Genomic DNA, 14,895 nt, shown 5'->3' with positions numbered 1-14,895 from the left:
CTAGATTCCACAAGCTGCGTCGATTTCGATGCGGGACGCACTAAACGTGAGCGAACATTGATAGGGTTAACTTACCCGATAATATATATATTTGTGGTAATGCATAATTAATTAATTCACTAAGATACACGTTAATTGTTAGACTGTTACGTACCAGCAATTCAAATCGATTCTTATTAACATAATATAATTATAAAAATTCTGCAAAGCAAATTTCAAAGTTTAAATAATATACCCTTAGTATGATGTGATATTTTTGGTGACAATGGAGAGTTACACAATTTGATCCAAATACGGATGGGGCTATTTATTAGGCCATAGTCCACCGCACTGACCAAGTGCAAATTGGTAGACTTCATATATACTTATTTGTATATATGAAGTTCTTTTCATTCTCACGATATTTTACTTTGCCGTTTAAGCTAGTGATAGTTAATTTTTAATACGCACATAACTTTGATAAATCAATGTGTGTCTGGGATTTAAACCTCACATCCCTCGATAAAGAGACAGAGTTAATTAACCACTAAGCTATCCCTAATCTATCTATAACTATAATTAATCAATTTACAAAAATACACTGACGCATTCGGAATTTGTATGCTTAATACTTAATTCAAATCATACTACAATTAGAAAAACAAAACAAACCAAGTATTCATAATCAACCCATTATTGTCCCACGGCTGGGCACGGAAGAAAGAAGAAGAGATTTTTTTATAAATCTCTCAGGTATGCAGATTTCCTCACAATGTTTTCCTTCACCGTTTAAGCAAGTGATAATTAATTTCTAATACGTACATAATTTTGAAAAAAAAACAGACTGGGATTTGAACCTCGGACCCCTCAATCGAGAGGCCGAGTTTTTTAACCATTAGGCTATCACTGCTTTTTCTTTATTCAACCAAGTATTAAATTTTACAAATATCATCGTAGATCTTATTAATATAGTTGGTTATCTTTGAATACTGTAGCTATCATTTCTTAATATATAATTCAGGCGTCTAAAGTATGGGTTATTCTTTCTATATAATTGTGTGCACTTTTGCCCATAGGATTCACATGTTACTCGTATCATAGTTTAAATCAAACGATTAAAACTCGTTAAAAATACAAGTTATAAGTTAGTCTTTAAAAAAACTTTATTAAACGAATGTTTTATGAAAAGTGATTTAAATAGTCTTAACTAATGATATTTTAAGTTTATTAAGTCTATTTAAGAAGTATTTTACTGTTAATGTGTCGTATTCTACAAAGTCAGCTCACATTATTTATCTACGGTCAAAGCAAGTAATGTTAATACAACGCTTTCAAAATAGAGTGCTCAGATACATTCTAAACGCGCCTTGGTATATAGATAGAAATCTCCATTGGGACCTAAAAATATATTTTTATCTCTTATTTTAACTGACTGAAATAGTGAGTAAATATTTTATATACGTGCTACTATAAGATTATATTACTATACTGTATACATTGGAATGACAGTGGCGCCATCTGTTGAAAAATGATCGTACCAACTCAGTAACCTTCGTGGGCTCATGCACAATAACTGTGCTAAAGATCATCACATGATAAAATGAATAGTTTACGATTCTATAAATTACATACAGACATATATAGATTTTATTTTTAAGCTAATAAACTAAAAAGAATGAATCCCTCGAAATTTGTCAGGTGTGGGGTTCGAACCCACGCTCCCTCGCGGGAACCAGAGCTTAAATCTGGCGCCTTAGACCACTCGGCCAACCTGACTTGTTCGTAAACGACGAAATTTGTAACCATATGAAGACTATACTCTACTTTATGAATTTTTATTTGTAATTGTGATGTTTCTAGCATGAATAAACATTATTTCAAAATCACATCGACTGCAAAAATATGAAAATTACATTAATAGTAATAAAAGTCGAAAATTAGTCATTTAGTCAATCAGTCACCTTTTATAAAAATGCCAGACGCTGCGGCGATTTTTGGACTATTTCCCAAAAGCGAAAATGCGTAGCCAAACGCGCGTTTCGATACCGCGATCGAACGCAGTCGACAAAACGTGATGCGGCATCGAGAAAAGTAGCTATGGGTATAATAGTGAGTCTCCCTAACATAGACGTTAACGTTAACTAATGATTTCTTTCGCCTTGTTATTGTTGACGATCTCATTAGTAAAGCAGCGAACTAAGTCGGCGATTAGTGAAGTTATTCCCATAGATACTATTGTCCAAACGTGCTTACTTAATATTACATTCACGTTTTATTATTTTTTATATCAAACTAGTGATGTAAGGTCAGTAAAATACCGAAGAATTGATAAGACTAGAGTAGTTTTAATAATTTCACTTTGTTAATTGATTGCTAAATTAAAATGGTTCGTATTATAGAAACAGTTTCTGTGGTTTGGTATAAACTATCTTATTCGTATCGTGACATCACAGTATGCATTAAGTACACATATAATTATTAGGCTTGTAAATACATATATGTATTATATATTCGACCTTATTTAGTACTTAACACTTCATAAAATTTCCTAGTCATCATCTACTCTATTATTATTGATGATGAAAATGTATAGAAGTGGTTTTATTTAATAACTTATATTAAAAAATAATATTCTAAACTAATTTAACTATTATACATATAAACAAAAATACGTGTGGCACTCGGAGACTGCCGCGGTAAAGCTATTGCATAGCATTTTTTATGCTATGAAAACGCTCAGAAGGAATTCCAGAAATACAATATATTCTTCCATAATCATCAATATCTCTATTATATAAGACATTGCAAATATTAGCTGACATTTCATAACTCCAAGCAAGACTGAACATTCTAAAATATAAAATAGATAAGTATTTAATAAGTGACGTAAAGTATTAACAACCAGCAATATAAATGGATCAATGCGATGTGCCTGTGACATTTGGCCGAATGTTACAGGTACATCGCATTTTTCATTAATAAATGCACTTTGTTTATTCATATTTAAAACACTTTGTACACAAATTATTTGTACCATAAATCATAATGGCGTTTTGATTTTGTGCTGTCAAGTCTGTCTGTTGTAATTGTACGTTTAAAAATAACAAACACTCTTTTACGTTATTTTATCAATCCAGAATTCAACAAAGCTTATAGTTGATAAAACATATTATTTGGATAATATGGTAATATAATTTTGAATTTTATAATGGGAATATAAAATATACTTCACGCAATTTTAAGATTTCTGCACGGATTATAAAAAAATGTGTATTACTGCCATCTGTGTTCAAGTTGACGAATTAAGGTTATCAAATAAAATAATAAGGAATGTAAAATAATACTTTATTCAATTATATCCATATTTTTCTATTGACAGTCAACAACTCGGTTGCCTGGAGACTTGATATCCAACAGTCCTCCACCGCTATTTTCACTTACACCACCAGGGGCGCCGGCAGCATTTGGTCAAGGTGACGACGCACCAGTATGCCATTTTCAGTTCTGACTTCATAATGGTGTCTACCTAATCTTCGGATGACGACTCCGAACTCCCATTTAACTCTTGGGTTGGTGTAACTGCGGACTTGTACCTTATCACCTTGTCCGAACTCCTGCGTTGGCGGTGCATTGTAATGTAATCTGGATAGTGGGGCGGATTTCTTAAATAAGGCAGGCATATAGGTTCTTACCTCTCTGCCGAACATTAACTGATAAGGTGATAACTCTTTTGTATTAGGTGTACGTCTCAAGCGTGCCTTGACAGTTAACAGTTTATCAAATAAACTTCCGCTCTTGCTGATATAAAAGAACATTCAGGTATTAGCCGATTATTTTCTTTTTGTACATTCAAAAATTTAAATTTTAGCTTTGTATATATTTCTTCAAATTCGTACCTGTATTTTATTTCCTCTTCTAAATTTTCTTCTTCTGTCATTCAATTTTTTCTTGAATCGCGTAGAATTTGTTCAAATTTTCTTGTAAAGAATTCAGTCGTATATTTATTTCTTCAATGTCAATTTTTTCTATTCCCGAAATGTAATTTTCGGTTCGTTTCATTAACCCACGTAATGTGGCTCGTATTTCCTTATTGTTTTTTAGTTCATTCGACATCTCGTCGCCAATATCAAATAAAATAATAAGGAATGTAAAATAATACTTTATTCAATTATATCCATATTTTTCTATTGACAGTCAACAACTCGGTTGCCTGGAGACTTGATAGTTGGATATCAAGTCTCCAGGCAACCGAGTTGTTGAAAGGTGTTACTTATTTTCGTTACGGAATTTCTCGATTCGGTCGCCGCGCTCAAAGCCCGCGATAAAAGCTATGCAATAGCTTAAAAACTTTATAAAAATAGTAACTACATATAATTAAAATATAATAAAATGTGATTGATCTTTTAGTAATATACGGGTATATATGATTTTACTTTAATTAGAGTAAACTTATCCGTTCTTTTCAAAATTATATTATTTGATTTTGAATGATTATGACAAGCACAGTACATTTATTTCATTTTCTTATCTTATAAACTGTAGTATGTTATGTTAATAAATATTATAAACGTCAAATTACGACCTTGCTGTTACCTCAACGTCGAATGAAAAGATATGAATTTGTTTTCCGTTTATCATCCAGTCACATAAATTATGAAGGTCTGAACAGAATGTTCGTTTTACTCGCCTTTCTTTTGGGTCGACCTTTTAGGAATGAAAGAATCTAATTTGCGTACACTTTGTTTCATACTGGCTCTTAAACAATTCATCATTATATTCGAAGTTGTTAGCTTCTGTTTATTCGGACTCCCTCTTGTTTGAATTTCGGGGAGTTTTAGATTAAAATTGTAATAAAAGTTCAGGCCCGTTGTAAAACTTAGGGGAATTCAGTACCCTTGTGTTTCGTATATCGCTAAGATTTATGATAAAAATATTGTTAAAAAATGAATACAATATAGAGACTACAGAGTATTGGGCTCCATTCAGTGGTTATGATGATGCATCATTCAAATATATTTACGCTTGTTTTTTCTGTTCCATGTATTTACGTGTATCAAATACGTAGAATGAAAATGAAAAGGAAACGTCAATTAAAAAAAAAACAATGTTAAATTTTCACATAACACAAATGTCACCATATCAGTCAGAGGGTATTGCGTTTGATCCGACCAAAATTCTTGTTTTATAGACAAATATTACAAACAATTCCATCCAATATAAGGCGAAGGAGATTAAAAAAATGTAGGTAAAGCAAACCAATAAAGTATTTTCTCGTAAACTACTAGACGACTAGAACTAGACGTAGGGTAGATAGATTAATCTACCACTAGTACTTGTCAACGGTTTCTCCCCTTCACCTCAGTTTCGCCGTGACCACGATCCATGCAACTGGGTCGAAATATCGGCAATAAAAAACGCATATCGTGAGTACCCGTTACATAATAAAATGTCTCAATTCCGCGATAATTTTAGTCTAAAATTATATATTTTCTCGTAAACTTTCACATAATCATTTTTTCCGGCAATTTTAGCAACAGCCTGAGTGATGGCGCCTCTTTGTATGTGTCAAATCCTGTAATGTATTTGATGTCTCGTAACTAGCTTATTTTATTTGCATGAATTCGGTAAAGAAAAACTTCAATAAATTCGTTTAAGATCGAATTACGGACAGTATTACGAGTGACGTATCGTGACGTAATATGACATAAAAGTAATTTAAAGAAAATCGTGTTCGCTTGTTAAACTTATAAAATACTAGTTGCCATATAAATAAAAAAAATGTTAAGGGTGAACAACCCCTATCACTTACGGGTTTGAAAAATAGATAGAATATATGAAACTGCGATGGTAGCGAAGTCTGTCGAATCCGATGTGAAACATTCCAAAATCAACAACTACTTACGAATTGAAAATTAATTAAAAAAACCTTTTCCCACGGACTAAATTGTGAATTTAAACCATTCTCAAGTCCCCTTGCACACACACAACAAATTTCATCAAAATCAGTCCAGTAGTTAAGGAGGAGTTCAGTGACATACACACGCACATAAGAAATATATATATATATATAAAGATAAAGATGTTGTAGTTGTCTGGTGTCCCTTTGGCCTATGGCTATTTCGTTATCACAATAACTCTGTATATAATCTACTTTGAATCAGTCATGTATAGTTTTTATGTATTTCTTTGGATACAATATTGTTTAATTGATTTGAAAGATAAGGCGTCTTAGTATTTTCTGAATTCATAGCTCATTTCTCTACATAGCTATTATACATAACTTACGACATATTCATACCTACTCGTAGGTCTCATAGCTTCCCTTCATCGTTCGCTATTCTCATTTGAGGCACCTAAATATTTGCGTGCAATAAGTATATGTACGATGTTCTTTGAAGCGTAAAAACGAAAGTACCTCATATCACAATTTACAGCCGAACGCGCGGTAAACTCGCCGTAAATATTTGATGTGACATAGGTGGGGCTCATAAACCGCGTGGCAAACAACATGGAGCCTTACGGAGGATCTTATCGTAACTGACTTCACTCGGTTTACCTGTTCGATAAGTAATGGTTTTGCGCACTTTTTACTTTTTATCATCAAAGGTTTTTTTCTTTATGCCTTCATTTCCAGATGATATAAGTGGTGAACTCAAAGTATTCATTAGTTTGTAGTTAATCCATTACTGACCCACTACTGGGTATGAGCCTCGTCACGGAGGTTTTTTTTTTTATATAAGAGTAGCAGACGAGCATGCATATTTGTGGTCAACTCCAGATAGGATTAGATTCCTACTTGAGGTCGGCCACAGATGCGCCGCTACCCCTGAGGACTAAGCTGGAATGACTCGGAAAAGTATGACTGTCTTACAACACCCTTCAAACCACAACACAGCAGCGCTTAACGTTGCTGTTATTAGTTAGAAATAGATGTGGCGGTGATGCGGCTGGACCGAACCACAATGATCTAACCAACCCGGCACTGACTTACGATATATTCATATCTACTCATATCTCCGAACTTCCATATACCGTTCCATTTACCTATTCTTTCTCATTTGTGGCACCTAAATATTTGCGTGCAATAAGTATATGTACGATGTTCTTTAAGGCGTAAAAACGAAAGTACCTCATATCGCAATTTACAGCCGAACGCGCGGTAAACTCGCCGTAAATATTTGATATGACATTACTATGCATAGGTGGGGCTCATAAACCGCGTGGCAAACAACATGGAGCCTTACGGAGGATCTTATCGTAACTGGCTTCACTCGGTTTACCTGTTCGATAAGTAATGGTTTTGCTCGCTTCATACTTACGTTACAATATTTTGGAAAAATGTTTGTCGATTTTGTTTGTTGATTTGTATAGCAAACGTCATCAACCATCAACGTTTTTCCTTTGAAAATAATAATACCTAACTCTTTCTACACTTATCACTCATTCCCCTTTATTCCTGAAGATATGAGTTCAGCTTTCAAGCTATACATTAATTTGTCTACTGTCAGCCGATTACTGTCCCACTGCTGAGCACTGGTAGGTATACTCTCAAAGTAAGAGGGACTTGGTTTGCCTCGCTGGCCTAGTGCAATTTGGTAGACTTCCTTACGACATACCCTCGAGAACTAATATTTTTAGAACTTTCAGACGTACAAGTGAAGTTTTCTTTCACCGTTTAAGTTAATGGTATGGAAGGTCGTAGAACCCTTTGTGGTTCGACTCCGGCGGCACCACCGCCACACCTATTTCTACCGATTAACAGCAGTGTTAGGCGCTGCTGTGTGTTTTGAAGGGTGTGATAAGGGACACATACTTTTCCGACGCGTTCCAGCTTAGTCCTCAGGGGTAGCGGCGCATCTGTGGCCGACCTCAGGTAGAAATATCTAATCCTATCTGGGGTTGATTACAGATGTCCATGGGCGGCAGATAATTTAAAAATCCTGAGATGCGCGCCTGGGCTTTGAACTTCGGACTCCCAATTGAGAGGCCGAATCTAACCACTAGATTATCACTTCTACTCATCACAACTCATTAAATTAATTAATATGATTTCATTTCTTAACTTAGCTTAACTTTTCTTTCTAAAATCATATATAACAGTCATGAGGCATGACTAATTAGCTAAAGTTATTTTAACATTCAAAATCTTTCTCAAAACGTGCTGGTGCGAGAATATCTTACACTACATGTATTTTAAACTTTTAATGTTACTGAGAGGCCAAACTCTCGAAGTTTTAATTAATGGACTAACTTTTTAAACTTTTTCTTTTGTCTAAGAGTTTTAAAAAGCCTTAATGGCAAGCGATTCCTGCCAACTTTGGCCGTAAAACTTTGTCAAGGATGTCAGTTGTTGCTACATTATCAGGGAGTTCATTATCATTGGCACCCATTAGTGCCTTACTTTTTTACAAGTTTTTTAGACTAAACAAGGCAAAAACAAGGCGTTTTTCAAATCATCATCATCATTAGCGACCCATTACTGTCCCACTGCTGGGCACGGGTCTTTCATAATGAGATTAGGCCATAATCCACCGCGCTGGCCAAGTGCGTATTGGTAGACTTCGCATACCTTTGAGATTTTTTTTTATAAATCTCTCAGGTACACAGGTTTCCTCACACTGTTTTCCTTCACCGTTTAGCAAGTGATAATCTATTTCTAATGCGCACAAAACTTTGAAAAATCAGAGGTGCGTGGGATTTTAACCTCGGACCCCTTGATCGAGAGGCGCAGTTTCTTAACCACTAGGCTATCACTGCCTGTTTTTCAAATAGTTAATAATAATTGAAGGAAGTAGAATCCTCTATGCTTCATTCTGGAGCCACCGTCTCCTCTATTTCTGCCAGATGAGATGCGTTGCTCCTTATAAGGACTAAGTTGGAACGTCTCGTATGAGCATATGTTCATTATCACACCCACCAAAAGGATTAGCTAGATTCTATACTATCAAACTAGCAGTAGTAGCTACGTATAAGTATTTACGTATATTAATATTGGGAAGGTTGAGGTTCCGGATATTAACGTGTGATAGATATCCCTAATTCCGTTTTTTAATTTTCAAGTCATACTACAGTAACATATTTTTTTTTGGTTTAGAAATATGGTTCGCTGAAACGTGATATCACCGGTTTTAAAAACTTAACCAGGACTTTTTAGCGCTCTTGTCCTTTTTGTTATTATTACCTACTTTGAGAAAGGCTGAGTTACGCTGTTTGTCCACCAACCACCGATACCGAGCCGATACCGATAAATAATGACGGCGCCGAAGTAGCATACATACATTGACTATAGCAGCTTGTCCACCGAACGTCCGTCACCCCAGCACCGTCATCCCGGCCGCCGATATTTCTAGTAGATCGGCGTGACCGCTAGATCGGCACCGAATTTTTGACGGGCCGATGTGCCGGCAATGTAAAACACATTGGAACTTGTCCATACACAGCCGTCACGCGAGTGACAGCTGGAACAAAATAAAACGCCGATATCGGTCGCAGTGGACAAACTAACGCCGTCACGACATAATTAAAATCGGCCCTAAATAATCTTGTTCTCGGTATCGGCTCGGTGACGGTGCAGTGGACAAACAGTCTTAGACCTTACTCAACCACTCCTACCGTGAATAAATAGGCTTCATACATCCTCGACACCAGCACTTAGATTTCCTCACATTGTTATTTTTAGAATAGATACCAGAATAAGCAGGTATATGATCATTTGTATGTGTCGCAAATCCCAACAGGTGTAGACGCGAGTGTTTGCGTCCCGCGCCATTACTTTTATAGCCTTTCCATGTAGCTCTTTCATAATAAAGGCCGTATATCTCCATTCATGCGGCATTAGGATCTATGAACACGAATAAAGGTACACGGGAGAAATGGCCTGTTCGTGAACGTTATCGGGAGCAATGTATTACGTTAGACTTTTAGCTCGTTAAATCTTTTAGGCTTACGACATACGTTGCTTGTAATTTAAATATTTCTTGTTTTTTTACTAATAGTTAGTTAGTTAGTTCCCCTGATGGTAAGTGGCTACTACTGCGCTTGGACATCTGTCATCAACCCGAGATAAGATAAAAATTCTACCTGAGATTGGTAACAACCGCGTTGAGGACTAAGTTAGAACGCTTCGGATAAGTGTGCGCTAAACACTGCTGTTATTAGGCATTTTTTAATTTTTTGCCTTGTAGAAACTCAGAAGTCTAGTCCAAGCTTTGCAAGCATAGCCAAAAATTAAATGGACTATAAAATACCTATGTATTTACATTACATTACCTATATGGCACGCGTATACATCTTAAAAATACACATAGAAAAAATAAACGTTACAATATTTTCATAGCAATTCCTTGGTTATTAAAATTTTGTGTTTATTTGCCCTAGATGGTTGCTTTTGTAGCCTCTATATTAGAGCTTACGACTCTAAATAAGAATCTTAACGCTGAAAAAATATCTTAGAAGAAACCTCATTTCATATCTTGAATAAGCGTGGTAAGAATGATTCTTCACTTTATTTCCACAACAAACATTCATATGCAACTTAAGAGCGAGTAGCTAAACAGTCTTATTAACCGACTTCTCAAAGAAGAGAAGTTATCTATTCGACAAGAATTTTGTTTGCATACGAGAGATAATTACCTTCTTTCTATGATATCTAAAGGATCGTGATAAACATAGACCTAGATCTAGGAAACAGTTATAAGGAGGTACACGAAAGTACACCATAGGTACACGAAAGAAAAAAAAACAAAGAAGGTAATTTACTAATACCGTGGATAAGCCACCATTTTCATTAGAGTGTATTGTAATAACGGTTAAACTAACGAAAAACTTAATGTAGCGGCGAAGCGCTACAAATATTGACTTTTGTTTACAAACTTTGTCTAGCCCTCATACACTTCTGATACACAACATTTTAACTATTATTTTACCGTTTTATATGATACAAATAGATAGTTTACTAAGTAGTCTACCCGACATTAAGTGAATGATATGGAGGTTTGTTCACTAAGCCACCAATCTCAAATTGGATTAGATACGTAGGAGCATATAGTCCGCGTAAAACTGCTTGTCCGCTCCGAATATAGAAATTAATCGCGTCGCCACAGTAAATTGTATGACTACACCTGCTTGCAACAACTTCAGAGCGGACTAGCAGATTGGCGCGAATTATACATACTTAAATACCTAATGGTTTATGACAGATTAGCTGTCACCTTTATGGTACTGAAATTCCTCATGTAATTATTTTCGAATTCTTCATGTACGTCATAGATTATTAAAGATTACTCACTCCTAACAAGAAAATGTACCCAGTTTTGAGAATTGAAATAGTTGCGTAAAAAAGTTTTGCCACGTCTCCGTGTTAAAATGTCCCTAAAATATTTGAAATAATTATTTATTTATTATGTAAATTACGCAGTATTAGTAATTTATTCGTAAATTTTCTCTAAAAATGTTTTTATTTGTCAAGAATTCAAAAAAAGAACTTACTAATAAGCCGTTTATGGCTTCATTCAATTTCAAGGCGGCGAAGTATCTTTACTAATCTATGATGTACGTCATTAGTTTTGATATCTAATACGTAATTAGTGTCACGTAATTAGTTTTGATATGAATTATATAGTTTATAAACAATAATTTCAGACTATAAGTTATATAATGATACCTATTAACAGCAGTTGCGCTGCCATGTGCAACACTGCTGTTAGATTTTATTTTATTTAGATAAAGCACAATCCTGGCTTGAAGGTTTCAAGTATTGGTAAGTGTTCAAAATTAGGTATTTAATAGTAGAAACGCAACTGTGGCTGAACTCATGTACAATAACGATTTTATATGGGATGATTAGAAATGAGCAATGGCGCCTACTTATCATTGTACCTTTAGGACCCGCGTGGCGGGCGGTCACCATGCATGTCTGACGCGCAGAGGGTCCCGGGTTAGATCCCCGGCCAGACAGATTTCTAAATGATGAATTTAGATTTCTGGGTCTCGGTGTTTGTGTATTTGTCTCTGTGTGTGTCCATAGCACCCACGATACAGGGAATCCTAGTGTGGGGCTGTGAGTGTAGAAAGCGTTTTAGTTTTTTTTTTAGTATGAGTTTTTACAAAAATCAGTTTTGCATAAAGTCCGCTAGGGGCGCTGATTAGAAATGTATGGGCAAATACGTAAAAAAAATCCAAAACAGTAATTTTTGTAAAAACGTAAAATCTCATACTAAGTGTACAAGGTGGATTGTACATACTTTTGCTACTTCATAGAAAAATCCTGTCATATACACAGTACACACTTATTGATGTGAAACATCTATAGCCGCACGTAAAATCGATTTCTGGCGTGGCGACGCATGCCGATGGTATATATATATATACAGTCTATATGCAGTAGTGTGTACGGTGTGGCGACGCGTCGCCATGCGCAATCGACTGTGTGTGTGATTTGAAATAAATTCGTAAATTTTTGTATTTAATGAAAATAAATGTTTATTCAATAAATAGTCATCGTTCAAAATATGTTCTTTTCTGCATATTACTTTTACAAAATAATGTCGATGTTTCACATCTGCCAGGCGTCCCGTGACGGCTCACTTTTTTCATGTTAAAGTACTGACGAGAAACGTAAGCGATGAGGCTGTGAAATGCTCTGCAAATATTGACTGCCGCTACGTTTTACGAGACTTGGGAATATCTGGATAAAGTTTTAGCTTCTTTAATGTTTCATCCACATGAAGGCGTATCATACTTGTTTTATGTCGCATTAAATAAACTTTGTAATGGATGTTTCAATAAAGTTGTTTATTACATTAAGTAAATAGATATTTAGACGATAATTTCTTTAGTCAAAATTTTTATATTCTGAGCTATCATAGTGCCTAGTGAATTAAGAAATAACGTAAGGTATGCATCATCACATAGTAGTTTTATATTTCTATAATAGAAATCTTCATGAAACATATTTTAATGATCACCCATAAGCTGTCGAAGCGTTAGAGCTACTCGTATGTAATAGTTAAGAATTTCGTGGAAAATATTGACTTTTGTACTCGTAGTACGAACACAGAGTTAGCACAGATAATAAAATATTCAGAAATAAAAATCCGAAACTGTATCGCACTAACGAAGTTTAACTCGATTATTGTCCACGTGAATAAAGATACCCATGGGGTATACAGACCATTCGTTAGAATAGCGTCACTTTTAAAAGTTTAGCGAAACTGTAAATGCTCAGCAAATATTATCCACGGTTTCACACTAAACTTGGGGATTCTGAACTTCCGACCTTTACGGAGTTTGCTACTACTTCCATTTTTAAAGATCTCCATTTAATTCCGTTAAATTGTAACGTAAAATGTTTCGTAAAATTCGACTACTATTTTGATAAATTATTAAAAAGTATTTGTTATCACATAACTGCGATATCATTAAATGAATTCGTAAGTGTTCATGGGATTTTCGTAAGTGTTCATGGGATTTGAGAGATATCTTGCTTTAGGTGTTTGCGCACAAGAACACACTGGTGCCTTAGACCGTAATTTAAGGTACCAACTAGGTTCATTGGCTACCACTTATGTACTCAAACCATCTTAAATAAGCTATGGAAGTGTCAGAGCTAATAACTCAGAATTTGATGGGAAAATTCTCTTAGTATTGAAAAAGAGACGACACAGATAATAAAATATCCAGATAAAAAAAATTTAAAGTGTTTCGCATTAACGAAGTTTAACTTGATTATTGTCCACGTGAATAAAGATACTCATGGGGTATACAACCCATTTGTTAGAATCGCGTCACTTTTAAAAGTTTAGCGAAACTGTAAATGCTCAGCAAATATTATCCACGGTTTCACAGTAAACTTGGGGATTCTGAACTTCCGACCTTTACGGAGTTCGCTACTACTTCCGTTTTGAAAGATTTTATTCCGTTAAATTGTAATTTAAGATGTTTGTAGCTGTGTAAAATTCTACTTTTTTGATAAATTAATTACAAAGTGTTTGTTGTCACATAATTGCGATATCATTAAATAAATTCGTAAGTGCTTATGGGATTTATTTAAGAGATATCTTGCTTTAGGCGTCTTTGCATAAGAACACATTGGTGCCTCAGACAGTAATCTAAGGTACCAATTTGTTTCATTGGCTACCACTTATATACTCTAACCATCTTAAATAAGCTATGGAAGTGTTAGCGCTAATGAATCAGAATTTGATGGGAAAATTCTCTTAGTATTGAAAAAGAGATGACACAGATAATAAAATATCCAGATAAAAAATATTAAAGTGTTTCGCATTAACGAAGTTTAACTTGATTATTGTCCACGTGAATAAAGATACCCATGGGGTATATAGCATTTGTTAGAATCTCGTCACTTTTAAAAGTTTAGCGAAACTGTAAATGCTCAGCAAATATTATCCACGTTTTCACAGTAAACTTAGGGATTCTGAACTTCCGACCTTTACGGAGTTCGCTACTACTTCCGTTTTGAAAGATTTTATTCCGTTAAATTGTAATTTAAGATGTTTGTAGCTGTGTAAAATTCTACTTTTTTGATAAATTAATTACAAAGTGTTTGTTGTCACATAATTGCGATATCATTAAATGGATTCGTAAGTGTTCATGGGATTTATTTAAGAGATATCTTGCTTTAGGTGTCTGCGCACAAGAACACACTGGTGCCTTAGACCGTAATTTAAGGTACCAATTAGGTTCATTGGCTACCACTTATGTACTCAAACCATCTTAAATAAGCTACGGAAGTGACAGAGCTAATAACTCAGAATTAGATGGGATAAAGTATCTTAGTATTGAAGCAGAATTGACACAGATAATAAAATATCCAGATAAAAAAATATAAAATTGATTCTCATTAATGAAGTTTAACTCGATTATTTTCCACGTGAATAAAGATACCAACGGGGTATA

General features: G+C 34.8%; 1 non-coding gene across 1 annotated transcript; it reads right to left on the bottom strand.

Annotated features, from left to right (window-relative positions):
- Positions 1–1,671: 1,671 nt before the first annotated feature.
- On the bottom strand, positions 1,672–1,755 carry TRNAL-UAA (transfer RNA leucine (anticodon UAA)). Its single transcript has one exon. It is a non-coding gene; the product is annotated as a tRNA-Leu (tRNA).
- Positions 1,756–14,895: the final 13,140 nt, after the last annotated feature.

This window comes from Epargyreus clarus, unplaced genomic scaffold (assembly GCF_041222505.1).
Source record: "Epargyreus clarus isolate Ecla_fem2 unplaced genomic scaffold, WU_Ecla_fem_2.2 ptg000015l, whole genome shotgun sequence".
In the NCBI taxonomy this organism is placed as follows: domain Eukaryota; kingdom Metazoa; phylum Arthropoda; class Insecta; order Lepidoptera; family Hesperiidae; genus Epargyreus; species Epargyreus clarus.
This window is presented reverse-complemented; position numbering and strand designations above follow the sequence as displayed.